The sequence below is a fragment of the Pan troglodytes genome, chromosome 15 (genome assembly GCF_028858775.2).
Source record: "Pan troglodytes isolate AG18354 chromosome 15, NHGRI_mPanTro3-v2.0_pri, whole genome shotgun sequence".
In the NCBI taxonomy this organism is placed as follows: Eukaryota; Metazoa; Chordata; class Mammalia; order Primates; family Hominidae; genus Pan; species Pan troglodytes.
This window is the reverse complement of record NC_072413.2, coordinates 97771109-97795098: the sequence shown is the minus strand read 5'-3', so window position 1 is coordinate 97795098 and position 23990 is coordinate 97771109. Positions and strand designations below refer to the sequence as shown.

General features: G+C 46.7%; 1 protein-coding gene across 2 annotated transcripts in view; it reads right to left on the bottom strand.

Moving 5' to 3' along the window:
- EML1 (EMAP like 1) overlaps positions 1-23990 on the bottom strand; it is a 203845-nt gene that overhangs the window by 148485 nt on the left and 31370 nt on the right. The window lies entirely within an intron of this gene.

Here is a 23990-nt window from a genome sequence, read left to right as displayed (position 1 = left end):
ACACCCAAGCCCACCCGCCCCCGACGCGCTGTTCCCGCGCCCGCGGGCAGCTCCACGACCAAACATGGACAACGCGCCCGCACATTTCGGCCGTTTCCACGCCGCGGCTCACTGTGGCCCACATCCGACCGGCGCGTTCCTCTGTCCACACGTTTTTCCGCGGCAGCAAGGCCCTGCCTCAGTGAGACTTAGCACGGGACTGGCAAGTCAGCTCGAACCTTCGCTCACACTGGGCCAGAGAGGCTATCCTGGTACCAGGCTGGAAGTCCCCCGTGTTGAGGACTCGACGCAGCTAAAACATCGCTTTGTGGTTTCTCTATGATCAGCCCTTGGGATACAGATCTGTCACGTTACAGGCTTGTTAACTTGCTACAGGACTAAGGAAATCAGTATTTATTCTACATCAGAAAGAGACCTAGAGTTAGGAGAAAATAGCGCAGTCGGAGAAACGCATAGATCCATGAGTTTTGTAACTTTTCCAGGCCATACACGTATAAATGCTGTTAATGGTTCGCATTTTATACCCATGGAGTAAAGTAAGTAAAGATGCGCCAAATAACGAGTGGGAAGCAATAAATTAGAATATATAAAATGGATGATCTAACCCAAGAATGAGCTTGGTCCCAAAGAGACTGCAGAACGTTTACACTTCCTGTTGCATCAGTCATAATTCAGTTCCATGCCAAAATCTGAAATGGTAGGTACTAACTTGTTCAGGTTGAATAGAGTAGGTGAAATAAGAACTGAGTAAGTTAAAATTAGGAAAACTCGTAGGTCTCGCTTGGGCTCAGAGGCCTGTCCTTCCAGAAGCCCAGCTTGGACATCAGTAGATGGCAGGTGAGGGACAGGGCTCTGTCGCTCTGCGTGCGGCACGGTTAGTGCATGGGTTAGTAAGGACTGGTGCTATATGCTGTGGGCAGAGGGAGAAGTTTAAGAGCTTATTCCTGTCCTAGCAGGATTGTTAATTGGGAAGATGCATTGTGAGTGAAGGCTGAAGGGCCCCAGGTGCTGCGGGTTTGACTGTGACTTGGTGGATGGAGGACAGTGGGCAGGACAGTGCTAGTGAGGAAAGAAGGAACGGTGCCTGCAGACATTGTGCAGACAAGTGGGAAATAAGACTGGACTGAGGGCAAGGGGCCAGGTAAGAGAGGCCCCAAGAGCTGCAGAGGAGCCTGAACCAGACCTGGTGGGAGATGGAGGAACGCTTGGAGGGTTCACGCAGGCAGGCCACTGTTGAGAGCTGTGTTAGGGAGCTGGGTCTGCCTGCCGACTGGGCTGCAGGGGCCGCGGCCTGTTGCTGGAACAGCCCAGGATGTCTGCAGTGCTCCAGAAATGAGGCACCAAGGGCCGGCCAGAGGGAAGTTGCTATAGGACCATACAGCTGGAAAGACAGGAAGGTCAAGCGAGGACAGCACAACCTCCAATTAGAAGTGCCCTGTAGCAACTGGAGAGAAAGAATTGAGATTTGGGAGTTGTCAGCAAAGGGGTTGTAGATGAAGTCTCTAAAGAAGAGAATGGAAAATCGGACAGGGGCTGGGGTACAGCCTTGACAAAGGAGAGAGAAGGACATTCCGAAGGAATGGTCAGAGAGGCAGGAGAATCAGCAGAGGACATTGTCTCTCTAAGCTAAGAGCACAGAAAGCTTCCAGTGGGCATTTGCGTAGGGTTCTCTGCAGGAAGGGTCAAGGAGGATGAGGCTGGGGTGAGGCTCTTCTGTCTGGTGGCAGAGGGCTCCCAGGTGACCTGGAGCACCCTGGTGATGCAATAGGTTGCTGGATATCAAAGGGAGAGGGCAGGTACATGCACGTTAGAACACTTTGGCAGGGAGGCCGAGGGCGGGGCTTATGCCTGTAATTCTAGCATTTTGCGAGGCCGAGGTGGGCAGATTGCCTGAATTCAGGAGTTCAAGACCAGCCTGGGCAACATGGGAAACCCCGTCTCTACCAAAAAAAATACAAAAAATTAGCCAGACATGGTGGGGTGCACCTATAGTCCTAGCTGTTTGGGAAGCTGAGGTGGGAGAATCACCTGAGCCCAGGAGGTGGAGGTTGCAGTGAGCCAAGATCACACCACTGCACTCCAGCCTAGATGACAGAGTAAGACCCTGTCACAAAAAAAAAAAAAAAAAGAAAGAAAGAAAAGAAAAAAAGAAAACTTTGGCAGTGAAAGGAAATGGGGGGAGGGGCCAAAGATAGTTGGCAGAGGGCCAGGTAAAGTGTCCTCTTGCCCCTGCCTGGCACAGGTGGGTTCTGTGCCTCTCTAAGGCAACAGGCAGGTGCTATGGAGAAGGGGCTTTCAAAGGGTGAGACTTAACACCCAGATGCACATTTCGTCTTCCTCATTTCCCATCTGCCTATTCCAGTGTTCATGCTCTCTCTATTCCACTTTGCAGTTTTATACTTCAGGATATGTTGGATGATTGGCATAAAAAGCTGAGGTGTGGCATTTCTGAACTTGAAAAGGAAGTAATAATCATGAATAATTAGAAGATGGTTTTCTTTAAAGCCGGGTGTGGTGGTGTGTGCCTGTAGTCCTAGTTATCTGGGAGGCTGAGGTGCGAGGACGACTTGGGCCCAGGAGGTTGAGGCTGCAGTGAGCTATGATTGCACCACTGCACTCCATACAGTGCAGCTGGGGCAATGCTCAACTCCAGCCTGGGCAACAGAGTGAGACCCGATCTTAAAAAGAAAAAAAGAATGTTAGCATTCCTTATGTTTAATGTTATGATATTTGGTGGCCACAATTTAGACATGGGAAAGGAGACATATATTTAAAACTTCAGCTGCTCAATATTTAAAATTGAGCTGGAGATTTTCTTAGAAGATATTATTTCCACTAAAGTTACAAATAAGACAATTAAGAACTCAGTCCACTTTCTTTTGAGATGATAAAGAAGATCATTACTCTCTTAACCTAGAGTATTAAACAGCTATGTTTTTCCCACAGTGGTAAAATCTTACTCTAAAAAAAAAGCTAAATTTAGAATAATTACAATGATATGCATGTTAAGTCACTTAGGTATAATCTACACAGCATTAAAAAAGATCTTTGGGGAAAGTTCAAGAAAAATCTCTGAAAATTAATAATGTGTGATGTTTTTGCTAAACATTTTAACAGACTGATATTCCACGTCATTGTGAGTTAATTGATAGCCTGAGCACCAAAAATGTTGTCATTGTAATAAATGAGGTGTACTCTGTAGGACAATATAACCACAGTGTGCAGTGGAATTAATAGCAGCATTTGTACAACGTGTGAAAAAGAGAAAGGAAAGTGAAAGCTCTGTAGCCTTTATTCATAGAAAGGCAATTTTTAAAAATCACCCAGAAATGTGCAGCCTTGTGCATCTATTGTTTAATCCAACACTCTACCAAAAATAGTTACACAGTGCCAGGCCCTATGCTTGGGGCTGGGAATGTAGCACATAGAACACAGTGCTTTCCAAACTGCAGGTGGCCGTGAAGTCAATTAAAGAGTCATAATTGGCAAGGTTTAAAATGAAATAGAGGCCAGCCATGGTGGCTTATGCCTGTAATCCCAGCACTTTGGGAAGCCGAGGTGGGTGGATCACCTGAGGTCAGGAGTTCGAAACCAGCCTGGCCAACATGGTGAAACCCCATCTCTACTAAAAATACAAAAATTAGCCGGGCGTAGAGGTGAGCACTTGTAGTCCCAGCTACTCAGGAGGCTGAGGCATGAGAGTCACTTGAACCCAGGAGGTGGAGGTTGCAATGAGCCGAGATCGTGCCACTGCACTCTATCCTGGACAATGGAGCAAGATGCTGTCTCAAAAAAATAATAATAAATAAATAAAAAGAAAGAAAGAAATAGAAAATTCCACTTCTGGGTACTCAAAAGAGTTGAAAGCAGGGACTTGGACAGATATTCATACACCCATGTTCATAGCAGCATTATTCACAATAGCCGAGGGGTGGGAGCAACCTGAGTATCTACCGATGGCTGAATGGTTAAACAAAATGTGGTCCATCCATAGGGTGGAATCTTATTTCATCCTAAAAAGGAAGGGAAATCTGATACATGCTATCAGCATGTATCAAGACACTATGCAGCGTGAAATAAACCAGTCCCCAAAAGCGCAAATAGTCTATGACTCCACTTACACGAAGTGCCTAGGGTTGTCAAATTCATAGAGACAGAGAGTGGAATGGTGGTTGCCAAGGGCTGGGGAGAGGAAGGAATAGTAAGTGAGTGCTTAATGGGCGCAAAGTTTCCGTTTGGAATGTTGAGAAAGTTCTGCAGATGAATGGTGGTGTGGGTAGCGGAACAATGTGAATCTCCTCATGCTTTATAACTGGGCACTTAAAGATGGTTACAATGGTAACTTTTATGTCGTGTGTGTACACATACACACACACACACACATATTAGGGAGATATTTTACAGTCTCCATGTGTTGCCCAGGTTGGAGTGCAGTGGCTATTCACAAGTGCAATCAGAGCACACTAGAGCCTCCAGCTCCTGGGCTCAAACGATCCTCCCTCCTCAGCCTCCCAAGCAGCTGAAACTACAGACACACACCACCATGCCTGGCGGTTGTGTATATTCTAACACAGTTTTTAACATGAAATGGAATAGACAATTTTGGACTGCACTGAGCGTAGTAAGAACGAGTATTTGTGCTGGAAACATTGGTATTTACTTACAATGTACCTCCATGTGCTGAGTTGCGATGTATAATACAAGGCATTTCTTGTTGTGGATCACGGTCACAATCTAAGAGACATTTGGACATATAATAATTGTACAGATATATAAATACAAATGATAAGCGCCAAGGAACAAAGCTAGGTGGAAGGATTTCAGATTATTTCTGAGGGTCTGAACTGGACTAAGGAGGAAAAGAAGCTACCAGAACAGCCGTGGGTAGAGCAAGGGGCAGCCACATCAGGCAAGCTAGGGTAGGAGATGGGGAGGCCCTGCTTGCAGGGGGCCTTGGACAGCCTGTCAGGGGCTTCTGATTTTACTCTAAGAGCAGAGAAAAGTTGACCTTCGGTTAATGTCATGGGCTTAACTGTGTCCCTGCAAAAATTCATCTGTTGAAGTCCTAATGCCCAGGACCTCAGAATGTGACCTTACTTGAAGATGGGGCCTTTACAGATGTAATCAAGTTAAAATGAGGGCATTAGGCTGGGCCTGAATCCAATATGACTGGTGTCCTTATAAGAAGGGGAAATTTGGACACAGATGCACACAGAGGGAAGATAAAGTGAAGACACAGGGAGGAGATGGCCACCTGCAAGCCAAGGAGAGGGGCCACAGAAGGATCCAGCCCTGCCCACACCTGGGTTTTGGACTTCTGACCTCCAGAACTATGAGAAAATTAATTCCTGTTGTTTCAGGCCTCCAGTTGGTGGCACATTCTTAAGGGAGTCTGAGCAGATCAATACAGTTAGTATAGAATCTCAGAGTCAATCCGGGTGTGGTGGCTCACGCCTGGAATACCAGCACTTTGGGAGGCCAAGCCAGGCAGATCACCTGAAGTCAGGGGTTCGAGACCAGCCTGGCCAACATGGTGAAACCTCATCTCTACTAAAAATACAAAAATTAGACAGGCATGGTGCCAGGTGGATATAATCCTAGTTACTAGGGAGGCTGAGGCAGGAGAATCACTTGAACCGGGGAGGCAGAGGTTGCCGTGAGCCGAGCCAAGATCGTGCCCACCGCAATCCAGCCTGGACAACAAGAGTGAGACTCTGTCTCAAAAAAAAAAAAAAAAGAAACTCAGAGTCAAGAATTGACTATTCCACAGATGCAGCACCATTCACTACTCATATTAAAATATAAAATATAGCTTCTCATGATAAAATTGTTACTCTACAAAATAAGAGGTAATCACTGAGTCTAACAACCATAAGGGAACATTCAACTCTGTGGCCTCCAACCCGCTTGCTGATGCAGCTGTCCCTTCTACAACATCCCTGACAAATGGTCACTCTGCCCCTTTCAGATCTGAAGCACTCCAATTATTAAAAAGATTGTTGTTTATTTTTATCCTAAATTGCCCTTGCCAAAGCATTCTTCACCAATCCTACTTTTGTCTGGTCAATTTCATCTCCCTCTGTCCTGGTTCTGGCTTCTGTCTCCTCTGGAACATTGCAACAGTAGCCTGTGTCCTGGTTTACCCAGCCCTGCTTCATTACTCCAGGGTTAACTTACCCAAAGAGGTGCTAACTGATGTCCTTTCATTCTCTGCTGCCTACCATATTAAGTGCAAACATCTTGGCACGAACTTCAAGTCTGTCTGCACTCCTGCTGCAAATGCCATCTTTGGCATTCAGCACACCCCTGCCCCACCGTGCTATCCGAAAACTCCTCTTCGCGACTCTCAGACGTGCCGTGCACTTGAAGGCTTTGAACTTTGGCCAGTGCTGTGCCCTAGTCCTGAGTGTCCGCCTCCCCTGCCCGCCAGGGTAGGAGCTGCCCCATCAACAGGGCCTCTGCAGTCATGAGCACATCTGCCCTTGTGCCAGTCTGCTTTGCCTTGTGGGAACTTGTGTACAAGTCTGTCTCTCCTGGGAGATGATATACCCCTAATGCCCATCATGCTTGACACAAGGTTGAACGTAGTTGGCAGTGAGTAAATGCTGAGTGAATGAATGAACTCTGGACAAAAGTGGTTGCCCATTACACATGATAGGTTTTCAAATGCCTGGAAGAGAACGCACATCTTCTCCAGGGTAACATTCTCCATTTCCTCCCTGTCCATCATGTGACATTTTTGCTAGACCCCTTGTCTGGAGAGATGTCCATTCCACCCAACCAGATCCTTTTATCCTGAATCCTGAAGATTCAGGTACTCAGAACTGCATACAGTAACCTCAGAGCACTTTCACCTGGGTGGCATCTCCCTTTAGTAACCTGAATATTATGATTCTATTGATGCAACTGAAGCTTGTGTTGATTTTTTTTTTTTTTTTTTGAGCAGCCAGGGTGTGGACTGTAGGCTCCATGTTGAACTTCCGTGAACTAGGCGTGAGTGTGCCATAATGCACCCTTCAATGTCTCCTTCGTCCTTGTAATTGATCATCAGGTTAGCGCTGCGGGAGGGGTGCAGAGTCCTCTGTATGGCACTGGATGCCTCCCCAGCCACATCTCTATTGATGTGTTTCTCAGTGCTTTGGAAATACCTGCCTAACTAAAAATGAAATCACCCCAACCGTTCGTCCACCCAGCCTATTTTCTTCTTCATTGTCCACAGGATTTTGTGAAGGAGCCTCTCCGTTGCTTTGTAAATTCGGTCTGGTAACACGGAAAAACAGGGAACGAGGTTGGTTTGGCTCTTAGGCGCCACTTTTCCTTCCAAGTGTTTACACGCTAGCTCTTCAAAGATCTGTGAAAATTTTTGCTCAGAACCAATGTTAATATCAAACGTATCATCTGTATTTTCCAGAATCCAACTTTTTCTGCTTTTTGGAAACTTATGACCTTTTATCCCTTCCCAGTTTTCTGCGACTCCCATCTGGCAAAATTAGAGCTGGCTTACTGAGGCCTGGAGAATGTATTCACAGTAACTGAACAGTCTCTTGCCATCTCTTGCCTTTCTTAGGCTCTTGGCAATTTCTCCCCAGGGATGTTTCTTCTATCCCTTCCAGTGTTAAGATTATTCTCCTTATTAGAGAAAAAGGAGGCTGGGCACGGTGGCTAACGCCTGTAATCCCAACACTTTGGGAGGCCAAGGCAGGTGGATCATGTGAGGTCAGGAGTTCGAGACCAGCCTGGTCAACATGGTGAAACCCCATCTCTACTAAAAATACAAAATTAGCCAGTCATGGTGGTGTGTGCCTGTAATCCCAGCTACTGGGGGGACTGAGGCAGGAGAATTGCTTGAACCTGGGAGGTGGAGGTTGCAGTGAGCCGAGATCATGCCATTGCACTCCAGCCGGGGCAACAAGAGTGAAACTCCATTTGAAAAAAAAGAAAAGAAAAAGAAAAAAAAAAAAAAGAAGCCTACAGAGCGAAGTCCTAACCATGCAGACTGCCTTTCAGGGTCCTTCATGGATCCTCTAGTTCTTCCAGTTCTTTGGCCCCTGTCAATCCCTCTGCTTTTTCATTTCCCAAACACCCCACAATAGTCTGCCCCTGGGGCTTTGGTTGTGAGATTCCTGCTGTTGGAAATGTCTTTCCACTCAGTCTGTGAGCTCCTTGGCCATGCCCCTGGCTGGGAGCCTCACACAGGGATGCAGTTCTACAGCTTATCTTATGAAGGTGAGACATTGTCAGCCTGGTGAAGCCAGCTCCTTGTTTTCCCGTGTGTCATCCGGCCTGGATGGGCTGGAATGGGGGAGAGGCACTGGCCGAGAAACAACACTGTGTGATAAAGACGGCCTTATCAAGGGCCTCTCCAGCTTCATTATCCTATTACACAATGTCAACACTGCAGAATCATGAACTTCAGACCCTTCCACAGATAATCTGTTGATAGTCCAAATGGATATGACAACTCTATTATCTAAGAAACCCAGTAGGCTATTTACCCAAAAGTATTCCTAATGATTGGACTCCATCAAAAGAATTTACATATTTTGAAGTATCTGAAGTGGGAAATTAAAAGCAATATTTGCTTGGCTAATTCTTTTTAAAATGTCCTTGCAGGCCAGGCACAGTGGCTTACACCTGTTATCCCAGCACTTGAGGAGGCCAAGGTGGACAGATCCCTTGAGTCCAGGAGTTTGAGACCAGCCTGGGCAACATGGTGAAACCTTGTTTCTATACAAAACACAAAAATTAGCCAAGCGTGGTAGCATGTGCCTGTGGTCCCAGCTACTCAGGGGACTGAAAGGTGGGAAGATTGCTTGAGCCTGGGTGGTCAAGGCTACAGTGAGCCGTGATCGTGCCACTGCACTCCAGCCTGGGCGACAGAGCAAGATCCTGTCTCAAAAAAAAAAAAAGAAGACAAGAAAAAGTCCTTACATTTAGGAAACTTGATGTTGTGATTGTCTCTAATTCATGCAATAGTGCGGGCACCGCAGTAGATTGCAAATGAATTTCCAACCGTAGCATCTCCACCAATCAACAGGATTTCCAGGGTATTTTGTTCATTCACTCCATCGCGTTGCCTGTAAGGTTTTATGGCCATTCCTGGCATGCCACAGACTAACCACAGAGCAAATAAGCTAATATTAGGGCAACCACTCATCCCAGAAGGCCTGGGACAGCCAGGTTTAGGCCTTTGTCCTGGGTGCTCATTAATAGTACCCCTTTGGGGCCAGACGTGGTGGCGCACGCCTATAATCCCAGCACTTTGGGAGGCCGAGGAGGGCAGATCACGAGGTCAGGAGATCGAGACCATCCTGGCCAATGTGGTGAAACCCCTTCTTTACTAAAAATACAAAAATTAGCCAGGCAGGGAGGCCCACACCTGTTGTCCCAGCTACTCAGGAGGCTGAGGCAGGAGAATTGCTTGAACCCAGGAGGTGGAGGTTGCAGTGAGCTGAGATCACACCACTGCACTCCAGCCTGGGTGACAGAGCAAGACTCTGTCTCAAAAAAAAAAAAAAAAAAAAAGTACCCCTTTAACTCTGGAAAGTATTCTAGTTTGGATGATAAATTGTATGGCCATCCTAGTTAATAAAGAAAGAACCAACCCAAATGTCCATCAATGATAGACTGGATTAAGAAAATGTGGCACATATACACCATGGAATACTATGCAGCCATAAAAAATGATGAGTTCATGTCCTTTGTAGGGACATGGATGAAGCTGGAAACCATCATTCTCAGCAAACTATTGCAAGGACAAAAAACCAGACACCGCATGTTCTCTCTCATAGGTGGGAATTGAACAATGAGAACGCTTGGACACAGGAAGGGGAACATCACACACCAGGGCCTGTTGTGGGTGGGGGGAGGGGGGAGGGATAGCATTAGGAGCTATACCTAATGTAAATGATGAGTTAATGAATGCAGCACACCAACATGGCACATGTATACATATGTAATAAACCTTCATGTTGTGCACATGTACCCTAGAACTTAAAGTATAATAAAAAAATATATATATATAAACGATTTAGAGTCTTTCCATAGTGTGCATTGAAAGAAGATTATCTAGATTGATACAGGTTATGCTTCAAATGCTATCATAAGCTGCCTTACAATATCGAAGTTACAAGAAATAAAGAGAAATGGCCAGAAACCTGGATTTGTATCAGGAAAGTCCAGGAAAAGTCTCACTACTGAGGCTTGCCTACTCCCCTCCCATCATCTCCTTCACAGGCTTTTCCATCCTGGTGTTCTAGAGATGCTGTACTTCTTCCTAATTAGTGGGGGGTCCGGTAACTCTTGCTCATATTTTTGCCATGGTCCCAGGACTCCAGCTATACCAGAGAGTAGGGCAAAGGTCCCCAGCATCCTTCTGGAAGTCAACTCAATAAGAAGTTGCTCCCCTACCTCCCTCACAGGCTTGGTCACCGGTTCTTCATCACAGACAGTTGCTGAGAACTGACCCTGGGCTCACACATTTCACCACACTGAGTGCCCTGTTGTGCCAGGAACAGGAGACACAATGGGGAACAATGCACCATCCCACACCCGAGGGTCTCACAGCCCAGAGGGGGGGAGCAAACACGCCACAGGTCACACTCACACAGGCCCCCAGTCACCATCAGGCGCTGGCTCCAGTCCCTGCTGCAAGCCTAGCTGGTACTGCCTGCACCTTGCATGTAAGGAAACTCCCTAGGACTAGAGGCTCAGGGTCCTGGCCCGAGGTCACAACGTTGGTAAATGGTAGAGCTGGGATTTAAACCCAGTCCTGTCAGGCCCAAACCCTCACTTTTCTACTTTGAGCAGCCACCTCTTCAATGGAAGATGGAATAAGAGAGAGCTGGTGGGGGTGGAGGGGTTGGGGAAGGAAGGAGGGGGGAAAGGGCAGATTCTACCCAAGCATGCAAGCTGACACCCTGGCTGGGGACAGGTAGGATAACAGTGCCCTACGATAGGGTGGGGCTGCGGGCCTCCTGCTGTAGGTGCAGACCCGGGTTTAGCCGTGCTTGCCCTGCAAGGCATATTTGGAAAGTATTTGTTGCTTGGGTTTGGGACCGACAGACACATGGGGATTACTGAAACCCCAGGGTCTGCGGCGGACTGAGGAGTCCAGAAGTCAAAAGCGGGGGAGCATACCTCCAGCCTCAAGGAGTCTGGGAGATGAGAGGTATGGAGAGGAGGCGGGAAAGAGGCTAGAAATGCATACTCAGTATGTCTGGAAACTGATGAGACACCCAGCTCTGTTAATGTCAAAGAGGGGACAGGGAGCTCAGACTGAAGGCATCTGGCCCCATTGCAGTGAACCTGGGACCCCATACTAACAGGCTGGGCTTAGTCTATGGGCAATGGGAGCCCCTTGGAAGCCACAGAATTAGGACTGTGCTTCAGGAAGACTGATGGGAAGTGCACACACCTGGGCCAGGGGACACGAAGCATGAAGACAAACTAGTGGGACCTATTCCAGGTGAGGTGGTGTGAGCCTGGGTTGGGCTGGCAGCCATCCTCCCAGCTGTGGGGTGGGGAACTGGCCGCCAGCCCACACTGCGGATGCAGAAGAAGCCAAGAGAGGATCTGGGGTCTAGAGGGCAGGAGTGGTGGGCGGTGTGGGAATCAGGAAGTGAGTGCAGGGGGAGGGCATGGCCTTGGCAGTGAGGATGCCATACAGCATGGGAGGCACACCCCATGAGCAAGGGCAGGGCCTTAGGGCTAGAGCTGGCCAGGAAACAGGTGGTGGGGGAGGAGAAAGGCACTGGGAAACCCACCTGAGGGGGCGGTGTCAGGAGGGGAAGAGCCAAGCAAGCTTGATGGGAGGAGGAAAGAATTAGAGGAAAGAATTAGAAGCTGGGGACGAGTCAAGGAGAAGGGAGGCGGCCAGTGGAACAGGGGTCCAGAGGACTGAGCTGGACCCAACCAGTATTCTGGGGGCGGGGGCGCGTGTCCTTGGAAAGAAGGAGAGATGCTTCATCACCGGGGAGAGTCAGGTTAAAGGATGAGGTGGATGAAATGCCATAGGAAACGTGAGGCTTCAACCATTGATTCAACAAACACAGGTGTTGCTTAACGAAGGGATACGTTCTAAGAACTATGCTGTTAGGCAATTTCATCATTGTGCGAGCATCGTAGAGTGCACTTACATAAGCCCAGATGGTACAGCCCACTACACACTTAGGCTACATGGTACAGCCCATTGCTCCTAGGCTGCAAACCTGCATGACAGGCTACTGTACTGAATATCGTAGGCAACTATTATACAATGGTAAGTATTTGTGAACGTAAACATCTCTAAACAGAGAAAAGGTATATTAAAAATACAGTGTCATAACCTTATGGGACCATCATCATACGTGCAGTCCATCACTGACCCACTCATCATGATGCGGCACGTGATGCTTATGATGGCACTTGTTGGCAACATAAACATCCTTGTTGGCAGGAAGCTCTATCAGCACCTTTCCAGGGAAAGTATTGAGTTTGCCTCCATGTTCTGCTAAAACTCCTGAGGACAGAGAGGATGGAAGAAAAACAACCTCCATACAACTTCAAACTGGAAAATAGGAAAAGGGGAGGTACAGTCTCATCTGCCCCAGACAAGCTGAACTCAAAGCTAGCAAGGGTGGGCAGCCAACCAGCAACCTACTTCCCCACAGAGAACCCCCAAAGGCTTAGGAATGGGCAGGACCAGGTACCTGTCACAGTGGGGGCAAAAGAGGGTCTGCTTAAGAAACTGCTGTGGACTGAACTGTGCTCCCTTCCAAACTCATACACTGAAAACCCAACCCCCAATGTGACTGTATTTAGAGATGGGTCCTTTAGGAAGTAATTAAGGTTAAATGAGGTCTTAAGGGTGAGGCCCTGATCTGTTAGGATTAGTGACCTTATAAAAAGGGAGAGAGAGAGATATATCTCTCACTTTCTCTCTGCCATGTGAGGACACAGCAAGAAGGTGGCAGTCTGCAAGCCAGGAAGAGAGCCCTCACCAGGAACCAACCATGCTGGCACTCTGACTAGACTTCAAGCCTCCAGAATAGTGAGGAATAAATTTCTGTTGTTTGAGTCACCCAGTGTATGGTATTTTGCTATGGCAGCCCAAGGTGACTAAGACAGAAGCAGATAGATTCCTCCCCCGTCTCCTTCCTCTCGCTGCGAAGATTGGAGTTTCAATCTGTTAAATAGGTGAACCAAGGGGTTCTCTACACAAAGGCATACCAGAGGGGAGGGGAAGCATCCTGAAGATGGCAAATAAATGATAGCCTGATGCTGAATGATCAGACCTCACCCCAGCCCCTTCCTACCCTCAGCTCTCAGAACATTGGCAGCCAGGGGTCTGCTGTCCAGGCAAAAGTGTGGAAGGACCTTTTTTAGGGAATATGACAAAGTCTTGTGGAAAGACCTAGAGGTTGGGCAGGTTGGGAAATAAAGTGAAGTTCGCCTGTTGACAAGTGTCATCTGTAGTCTCAGGACTTGCAGGTACTGTTTGAATGTCCCCCCTCTAAGACTTGAATGGAGAGCCAAGAATCTGAACATTTGAGAACATATAAAAGTAACAAAAAAAGGTAGAGTGAGGGGATATGAGGAAACAACACAGAGAGCAGAAGGAAATAAAACTATTATTTATATCCTCATAGGTCAAAGTTATTGCATCCACAAAATAAGAATGTTATTTATAAAATTAGATGATAAAACATCTTTGAAAATTAAAAATATGGCCGTAGAAATACAATCCCCACAGCAATGTCTACTGATAGATTTGAAGAAATCTCCCAGAAAAATAGAACAAAAAAGACAAAGCTACACAGAATATAGGAGGAAAAAAATGGGATATCATATTGGGAAGTTCAGCATCTGAATAACAAGTTTCAGGAAGAGAAAATGAAGAAAATAGAGGAAGGGAAATCATCAAAGAAATAATTCAAGAAAAGTTTCCAAAACAAAGAAACATGACACATGAATTTCTAGATTGAAAGAGCCTACTGAGTGCCCAGCACATTGGAGGAAAAACAAAACAAAACACCACCACCAAATGTTATTTATACCCACCAAATGTTACGTCCATCAGATGTTATATGCACCAGATGTTTTAGAACACTGGGGATAGGAAAACATTCAAAAAGCTTCTAGAGAGAAACAACAGTCTCAGACAAAGAATTAAGAATTAGAATGGCATTGGATTTCTAAACAGTAATGATAGGAGCTAGAAAACAACAGATAAATGCAAAGAATACATTTTTGAGGGAAAACATTATTTTAACCTGTAATTAAAGACCCAGACACACCATCAAATCATGTGTGCAAGTGGAATAAAGACATTTCTAGTCACACAAGATCTCAAAAACTTAGCTCTTCTGTGCCTCCTTTCTCAGGAAGCTACTGCAGGATGTGCTTCACCAAAACGAGGGAGTTGCCAAGAAAGATTACATGGGATTCAGAAAACAAGGAATCAACACAGGAGAGAAATAAAAGGAATCCGCAGGAAGTGGATGGACAGTAACAATCATGCTAACAGGCAACCAGTCCAGACTACAGTGGGATAACAGAGGCTCTGGAGAAATGCCACCAAGAAGCTGAAATTAGAAGCTGTCAGAAAAAGATTTACATATAAGGCAGAATAGTTGGGGATGACTTAGTGAATGATACATGGAAAATAGAAGACAGTAATTTACTACAGGAAAAACAAAAAATTGTCTAAGAAAGGAAATTCAATCATACAATATGGCTTAACTTTGAGTAGTGTTTGATAGTCATAGTAATATAAACACACACTGGCCAAATTTTAAAATTCTGACATGACTATATTAGGAAGAGGAAGGGTATGTATCCACATGTGAGTATGGAGTAAGCGATGTGAGTGAGAACTAAATCTTCATCTTCCTGGCAGGACATTGACAGATTAAAAAATGCCTGGCCCAGACCTTTTCAAATTGGTGCCTTGCAAATTGGTGACTCATGCCTGTAATCCCAACACTTCACGAAGCTGAGGCAGTTGAGTCCAGGAGTTCGAGACCAGCCTTGGCAACATAGTGAGACCCTGTCTCTATAAAATAAAATAAAATGGCAAAAATTAGCCAGGCATGGTGGTGTGTGCCTGTAGTCTCAGCTGCTCAGGAGGCTGAAGGGAGAGGATCACTTGAGCCACAGGAGGTTGAGACTGCAGTAAGCCTAACCTGGGCAACAGAGCATGAACCTGTTTCAAAACAAAACAAAACAAAACAAAACAAACTGCCCCACAAAAATGCTTGGACTTGGACAGTCAGGAAGTAGCAGTATATGCATGTTATTTCAAGAAAGGTAAAGGCAGCGGGCGTGGTGGCTCACGCTTCTAATCCCAGCACTTTTGGAGGCTGAGGCGGGCGGATTGCTTGAGGTCAGGAGTTTGAGACAAGCCTGGCCAACATGGTGAAACCCCGTCTCTACCAAAAATACAAAAATCAGCTGGGCGTGGTGGCAGCCAGCTGTAATCCCAGCTACTGGCTAGGCTGAGGCAGGAGAATCACTTGAACCTGGGATGCAGAGGTTGCAGTGAGCCAGGATCGTGCCACTGCACTGCAGCCTGGGCGACAGCACAAGACTCCTCTCAAACAAACAAACAAAAAGAAACAAAAAAAGAAAGAAAGGTAAAGACATACCAAAAGGCAAGGGTAACATATTTGGAAGTGGTAACTGCTTCCGGGAGGTAGGAAGAACGCTAGGGATGGCGTGGGAAATGAGGGGAGGGAACTGCAACTTCTTTGTCTTAAGCCTTGTAGAACTGTTTGATTTTTTTTAAGTACGTGCAGTCTGTAACTGATAAATTTAAATTAAGCTTAAAATCATGTACATTTTAATCTTTCTTCTTGAGCTCCCATTTATTTATTTGTTCTCAGTTTGTTCATTCATTCATCCAGTCTACAAACATTTGCTGTCAGTCTTCTTCTGTGGGTTGGCTGCTGGGACAGCTGAAGACGAAATCTCAATTCCTGCTCAGAGAGGACCTTTCCTTTTAATAAGAAAAACTTCAAGGAGGTTAAAGCTGTATGTGCCTTTTACTTTATTTTGCGTGGTAGCTGATTTTCTGAAGAACTCTCAATTCTACATTTGAAATCAGTTGAGGTCTTGGGACAACAGTGGTTGAAGCTCATGATTTAAAGTGTTCCCATGATAAATCCATCAGGAAAAAAATCCTGCACAATATATGAATATGTAATCTATGTCTTCTTATACTGGCCACTCTGTTGAGAAATCGACGTGGCTGTAGGAAAGGTAGCTGAAGAACAAACTTTCAGGAAACATATCACCATTTGAGAAGAGGGGAATTCACTTACGGCCAATATTACTCGTGATGACAAATTAGAATTCACTTATGTAGCATATACTGAGCTGTGCCCCTTAATTACATTATTTTGTGCACTTTTACTGACGTCCTGTAGTAAAAGCTAGTTATATCCAATAAACCTGATAGTAAAATGTTCGGCTGTACATCATAGGGATTCTGCACTAATTAATTTCACAGGTGTTTTTTTTTTTTTTTGAGATGGAGTCTCGCTCTGTCACCCAGGCTAGAGTGCAGAGGTGCGATCTCAGCTCACTGCAACCTCTACCTCCCAGGTTCAAGCGATTCTCCCACCTCAGTCTCCCAAGTAGCTGGGATTACTGGTGCTCACCACCACACCCTGCTAATTGTTTGTATTTTTAGTTGAGACGGGGTTTCACCATATTGGCCAGGCTGGTCTCGAGCTCCCGACCCCTCAGGTGATCCACCTGATTTGGCCTCCCAAAGTGCTGGGATTACAGGCATGAGCCACCGCACCTGGTCAATTTCACAGGTTTTTATATTTCCTCCATTTATAACAAACATAATTGCTTCCTTTCAGCTTCATCTGTAAGGGCTCTGAGGAGAATCTCTTCTATATATTTAATCTAGGAATGGCTGTGTTACCTGCTAAGATTTCATTTTTGCTTGTAGGACATTTTATTGCACCATTTGAAAGCAGCAGGAAAATATTCTTAAAAGACAGCCATAGTTTTGAAAAATCATGTTTTAGCTGGAAGAATATAAACATAAACTGTATCATGAAATTGTGCTGTGAAAATCCTCTCAAATATTATTTTTGTGTCAAAACTATTAATGTTCTTATAATGGGTCCTGGATGAATCTACAAAATGTTTTATTCAAGGTCCTTGAAATGACCTGAATTGCTATCCCAATACTGCCATTACACAAAGGAGCGGAGAGGCTAATAAGTTATATGCATATCTTAGGCACGCCTTTCAAATTGGTGCAAAAATCATGTGAAGTAAAATACATACCACAGTCATGAAAACGTAGCTTCCACATGGCGGCTGGGCCACTCACTAAAACGCAACTCCAACGCAATCACTCTCCAGATCTAAAGCCCCTGGGCTCCCTGCTGCCCGGCATGAAGAGTAAACCCAGCCCATGGGCCTGCCATCATGGTGCCAGATCAACCTTGCTGGCGTGGGATCTGTCACGTCCATCCATGCCTCAGCCTACTTGCCTGTGAAGTGAAGCACTTGCTGTACTCTGGGTCTGCCTCACTCTTTCCATCTCACATCTTGACTGTCCCTTCCCACTGCTCCACATTTCCCCAGCCACCACGTCTCAAGTTCATCTCAAATGCCACTGTTCTGGGAGCCGGCTCTTCCCTCCCTGTCATATGCCCTTTCTCCCTCCTCTGAACGCCTCCGTGCCTAGTACCTGTCCAGGTCTGTGACAGTCCTCTGTGGCCTTGCCTAGTTCACCCACTGAGCTCTGCACTCCCTGAGAACAGAGATCGGATCCCTCCTGGATGCTCTGTAATTAGGAAACAGATTTGACTTGAAGACATAGCCTCATGCCTATTTCAAGGCTCCTGTAACTTTTCAAGAAGGCTGTGATGCTGTGATGCTCTGCCTCTGTGTCCTGGGCAGTGCGCCAGCAAACCGCATTCCTAATTACATAATAGTATTCAAATGCATGTCAGTATGAAAAGAGGAATCAACTCTATTTTGTATTTTTTTTAAAACAGAAAAGCTTTTTTTCTGATCACTGGACTACTTTCCATTTTAAGCTAATTAGTAAATTGCATTTTTGGCTCTTTAACTGGCTAGGTTAAATTTAGCTCATCTTTTCCCTTAAAGTCAAGCTGTCAGTGGGTTTTGCAATTAAAATTTCCACTCTCAACTTTCATTCTCATTCAAGAGGATGCTGGCAAGCCACCCCCTCCTTCTGCCCTTCCTTCCTTCAGCTTCTCCCCTACTCAAGGCTTCACACAGACATGGGAAGATGGCCCCTTACCCCTAGAACTGCAGGGCACTACAAGCATGGCCCTCACCAGCAGGCAGGGCATCCGCCCAAGGGTGCAAACGTCACTCAGCCATGCTGCTGAGCACCCAGACTATCCCAGTGGAGCTATTGAAATTATGCAGCATCCTATGTGGCCAGGGCTAGAGCAGGGGCTTGGAGGGCTGCTCGCATGCCAAGCATGAATCCTTGAGTGGGTGGATATGGGGAGGTCTGAGGAGTCCCAGAGGAGGAGGGTGAGGGAAGGAAAAAGGGTACACTCGGGAGGCATAGAGGATAGGGCAACATTACAAAAATACTGGGCATTACAGAAGCATTTGCATCTTTTAACAATCGCCATGGCCAAACCAGGTGACTCTGGGCCCTGCCAGGCCCCAGAGCTGCCTAAGAACAATGTGGTGAGGAGCGTGGATGCGGGTTAGGGTGGAGGTCACAAGACCACGCTGTCACTGTGACCAGAGTCATTCTAGAGCCCGGGAAAGTCCCCCCATGCCTAGAATCCTGCTTCTCATCTCCAACCCCTCTGCTCTTTGCTTGGAGCTCTCTGTCACCCTCCCTCCCTCCCTGTCTCCCCTGGAGTCCTGCCAAGGGCTCTTCTCCTGGCCCAGGCTCTTTCTGCCCACCCCCAAGTGTGGTTCAGAGGTCCCCCGCCCTTGGCCCAGTACCCCAGCCCCTCAGAAGGACAGACTGAAGGAGGGAGTCGGGGAAGATGCTCACCCAGCCGTCGTGAAGCAGAAGACAAGAGGCCAGGCCTCCCCTGTGTAAGCTGCCCAGCCGCCCCTCCTCCAAGGGAAGATGGGGGGCGGGGGGCAGAGGCCGGCTTTACGAGCAGAGCGCCGGTATCCCACTTCCCTCGTGGCCATTAAGCAAGATGGGCTGGGGATTTCCAAGAAGAGAGAAGGAGGCATCCATTATGCAGGCACTAATGAGTCTCAGGTCCCAGCTCTCTGAGACCTGGGCAGGGCCGGGGAGGGGGAGCGGTGCCCACCTCGGCCTGGCTGCTCCTCTTCCCATCCAGGCTCCTGCTTTCTGCCACAAGATCCTGCGCATCTGGGTGATGGCAAGTAGGGCAGACGGGGCGCCCCAGGGGGACGGCTGCAGTTAGTGAAATGAGCTCCGTGGCCTGGGAGTTCTGCAGAGCAGAGAGGGGATCCGGAAGCAAGTGCCTGCCTCTTTGTAGTCAGATGGCATTTTGATGGAGAATTGCCTGGGGTAAAACTGGAAAACCTTTTTCCTGTTCCAGCAGCATGGTCCTGGGCAACGTCCACCCCTCTCTGGGCCTGAGGCAGGTAGATTCTGGGACCTCCTGGGGTCTTTGCAGCCTGTGCTCCAGTGGCCCTAGCTGTGTGGGAGGCTCCCCAGTGCCTGTCTACAGAATAGTGAGGAAAATGTAGAGGGAGTTTGTCATGAAATAAAATGTATTTTAATTTTAGAACTTAGCCTTATTCTGAGATTGTTCATCTGACATTGGTGATAAAGTAGCCTTGCTTTTATGAAATGAGGGCCAGAGTAGATGGTCATTACTTTTGAATGTCTTTATTTACCGAAACAAAAAGTTGGCATGCGCAGGGTGTGTGGGGAAGTGGGAAAGTCTGTGAATCACCGTTTAGCCCTGAGGCCTGAGCCCTGAAGGATTTTGGGCTTTGGTAGCTGTAAGCCCCAGAGGGGTGTGGAGGAGGAGAGAACATGGTCACACACCCCATCTGTAGGAACCTATCTGTGGGGATGGCCTGTGACCGCTTGCATCCAGATGTTCAAGATGCAAAGCCTTCTAAGCCATGGACAGGGAAGGGAGAAATTCTTGTATTTTATTCATTCAAGGGGCTCTTACAGTCACAGCACCTGCTCCTTGTCTGTCAAGCACCAGAGCACCACGGGTCAAACAGTGGGTTGTGACCCACTAATGTGTCATAAAATCAATTTAGCAGGGACTGAGATGAGCATTGTTCAAATGAAATGTTGTGAAATATAGCAGAAAATATGAGAATTATATTAATACTATATGTAGATATGAAATAGAGCAAGTATTGATTCATGAACCTTTTGCTCCACTTCTGGTATGAAGCAATAAAAGTCCTAAAAACCTCCTGCAGACAACACAAACGCTATACAAAATAATAAAAACAATGCCTGGAGGGCTTTGGAGAGTTGACAAAAGCAGGCAGGTTTTGGAGCAATGTCCAAACCTAGGGAGAGGAATCAACCCCCAGGGGGTGAGTTTCACATTTTCACAGCTCTGTCTTAAGGGCAGCCCCCTTTGTGGTGGTGGCACAAGGTGACCGTGTTCCAGTAGAAAGTCTGTTGTCTGGACAGAGGAAGCAAGAGAAGCAGCCCTGGACAACCACGGTTATTAGAGAATGGGGAGAAACCCAAGAAAAGAGGTAGCCAGAGAAGGAGAACCCCAAATTTAGCATGTAAACTCTGCCCAGCTCTCTGGCTGGCTCCCAAACACACAGTTTGCAAGGCATATTAAAAGCAGTCTAAACTGAGAGCTGAGCCCCTGCCCATTACAAGTGTCACAAAGTTTGAGGTGTGAGTCTAACAAGTTAATTGTCTGCTGAAACAAAAACATCAACACTATTAAGCAATATGACACAATCAAGAGTGTACAACACAGAACAATCACAACATCCAGGATACAATCCGAAATCACTCAACTCACAAAGTGCCAGAAAAATGCAACCTATTCTCAAGAAAACGGTCAATCGACACATACCAATCCTGAGATAACCCAGATATTGAAAATGTTAGACAAGAACTTTAAAGCAGCTGTTACAACAATATTCAATGAAGTAATGAAAACTGTGTTGTAATAAAAGGTATGACATAGGCAAGAAACAGAAAATATGAAAAGGAACCAACCGGCAGCATTATTTTTTGTTTTGTTGTTTGTTTGTTTTGGTTTTTATTTGTTAGTTTTGAGACAGGGTTTCACTCTGTCACCCAGGCTGAAGTATGGTGGCATGATCATGGTTCACTGTAGCCTCAATCCCCTGGACTCAAGTGATCCTCCCACCTCAGCCTCCCAGGTAGCTGGGACTGCAGGCACACACCACCATGCCTGGCTAATTTTTGTATCTTTTGTGGAGATGGGGTTTCACCATGTTTCCCAGGCTGGTCTCAAACTCCTGGGCTCAAGTGACCCACCTGCCTCAGACTCCCAAAGTGCTAGGAATATAGGCGTGAGCCATGGCGCTCAGCCTGGCAGAATTATTTGTAATAGCCAAAAAAATGGAAACAATCCACATGTCTCTCAACTGATGAATGATTAGGCAAATGTGGTTTATCCATGCGATGAACTGTTACTCGGTCATAAAAGGAGTGAAGTACTCATACAGGCTTCAACATGGATGAACCTTGAAAACGTTATGTTAAGTGAAAGAAGCCACATGCAAGAGACCATAATCCCATTTATAGTAAACGTCCAGAATAGGCAAAACCATAGAGACAGGAAGTAGATTAATGGTTGCCCAGAGACTGAGAGGAAGGGAAGATGAGGACCAATTGCTAATGGGTATGGGGTCTTTTTTCCGGGTGACGAAAAATATACTCTAATAAATAAAAAGGTAAGACATCTCAGCCATTGACTCTGCAAAATTCAGCATCTAGTGGGTGAGACAGATACTGATCATTATAATATCAGTGGGAGGCTGGGCGCGGTGGCTCACGCCTGTAATCCCAGCACTTTGGGAGGCTGAGGCGGACGGATCACGAGGTCAGGAGATCAAGACCATCCTAGCTAACATGGTGAAACCCCATCTCTACTAAAAATACAAAAAATTAGCCGGGCGTAGTGGTGGGCGCCTGTAGTCCCAGCTACTCGGGAGGCTGAGGCAGGTGAATGGCGTGAACCCAGGAGGCGGAGCTTGCACTGAGCCGAGATCGCGCCACTGCACTCCAGCCTGGGCAACAGAGCGAGACTCTGTCTCAAAAAAAAAAAAAAAAAAAAATCAGCGGAAACTGCTGTAAGGAAGAGTAAGAAAGCGAAGAAATTAATGTTTCTTGAGCACCTACTATGTTCGAGGCCCTGTGCTCAGCATATGACACTGCTCAATAATTCTTGTTACTTCGCCAGGTGATAGGAACATCCCTGTTTTACAAATGGAGAAAATGAGGCCCAGGGAGGTAAAGTAACTGAGCTGATACTATGGACTGAACATTTGTGTCCTCCCAAAATTCATGTGTTGAAATGCTAATGAAATGGTGGAATTTCGAGGTGAGCCTTTGGGAGGTGATTAGATCATAAGAGTGGAACCCACATGAATGAATTTATTTCCTTAAAAAAAGACATGATCTCTCTTCATGCAGGTCAAAATAAAAGATAGATAGATAGATAGATAGATAGATAGATAGATAGATAGACAGAAATTTTTTAAAAAGACACAAGAGCTTGCTTCGTCTTTCTTTGCTTTCCACCATGTGAGAATACAAGAAGAAGACAATTGTCTGTGAACCAGGAAGACAGCCCTCCCCAGACACCAGATCTGCCAGCACTTTGATCTTGGACTTCCCAGCCTCCAGAACTGTGAGCAATAAATGTCTCTTGTTTTATCCACCAAGTCTATGATATTCTTTTATAGTAGCCCAAACTGACAAACACAGCTCTGATGATCATAGGAGGACAGAGGAGGGTCATTCCACTATCTTAGGGGAAATGGGGAGGAATGGTACAAAGGTTAAGTGTCACCAAAACCCGGTGGACAAGGAGAGAAAAGCAAAGTGAGCAAAGTAAAGAGGCGGGAACGTTTGTGCTGGCATGTATGGGCCATCAGGTGGCTGGAACTTGCAGGGGACAGAAGGGACTGGTAGGGAATGTGGTTGGAGGGGTGAACTGGGCCAGACCAAGCTCAGCAGAACCCATTTCTATTCCCAGGAAAAGGAGGAAAGAGGAGCAAGAACAAGATAAGGAGGATCTGCTGGTGCTGATTGCTGCCCACTTCTCAGCCAGCCCCTCATGGGAGTGTAGCCTCGGAGGAATTGTCCCTACATTTAAGTGGTGTCCTGAGAAAACCTGAGCATTAAAGGCAGGTACATCTGGAAGCCATCATGACATTTGTCCTGATGCTGAAACTCATGTGACTGGTTTCTCGAGTGTAGGGGCAGGTACTGCAGAGACTTGATAGTGACCATCACCCTGAACTAGTTGTCAGGTCTCAGAAAGAAGTGATATCAGATTGACAAACCACTGAAACTGACCTGTCTGCTCTAAATGCATGGCCCTGGGGAGAATGGGATCCCTGGAAATGGAGAGGAGCTTGCGTCCCTGCCCACTGTGGGGGAGGCCAAGGTTACTCAGGGCTGGGGCCAGCACTGCCTACTGAGGACAAGCCTTGAAGGGCTGTGTGCTTCCACTTCCAAAGGGCCACCTCCTGCTGGTGCCCACGGTGAGGGCCCTGCGATGGGAGAAAATGATCCTTGGAACAGTGCTCCCTGTCTGTGTGCTGACACCCCAGCTCCCCGAGTGCTCAGCACCTGCTGCGAAACCGCTGGTGGGCTGACTTGACCGAGGAGACGGCCACGCTGCTCAGAGTCACTAGCAAATGTGGGGCTCAGAAGCTGGCTGAGAAAGGAGGACCAGACAGGGAGCCTTCCAGTTGGTTCCCCTACTAGGTAGAGGGGTCTGTAGTTTTTGGTAACCTCAAACCCACATCAAAACCACCAACCAATACCAGTTTGGGTCACCCTGGATCCCCAAACTGCTGTCAAAAAT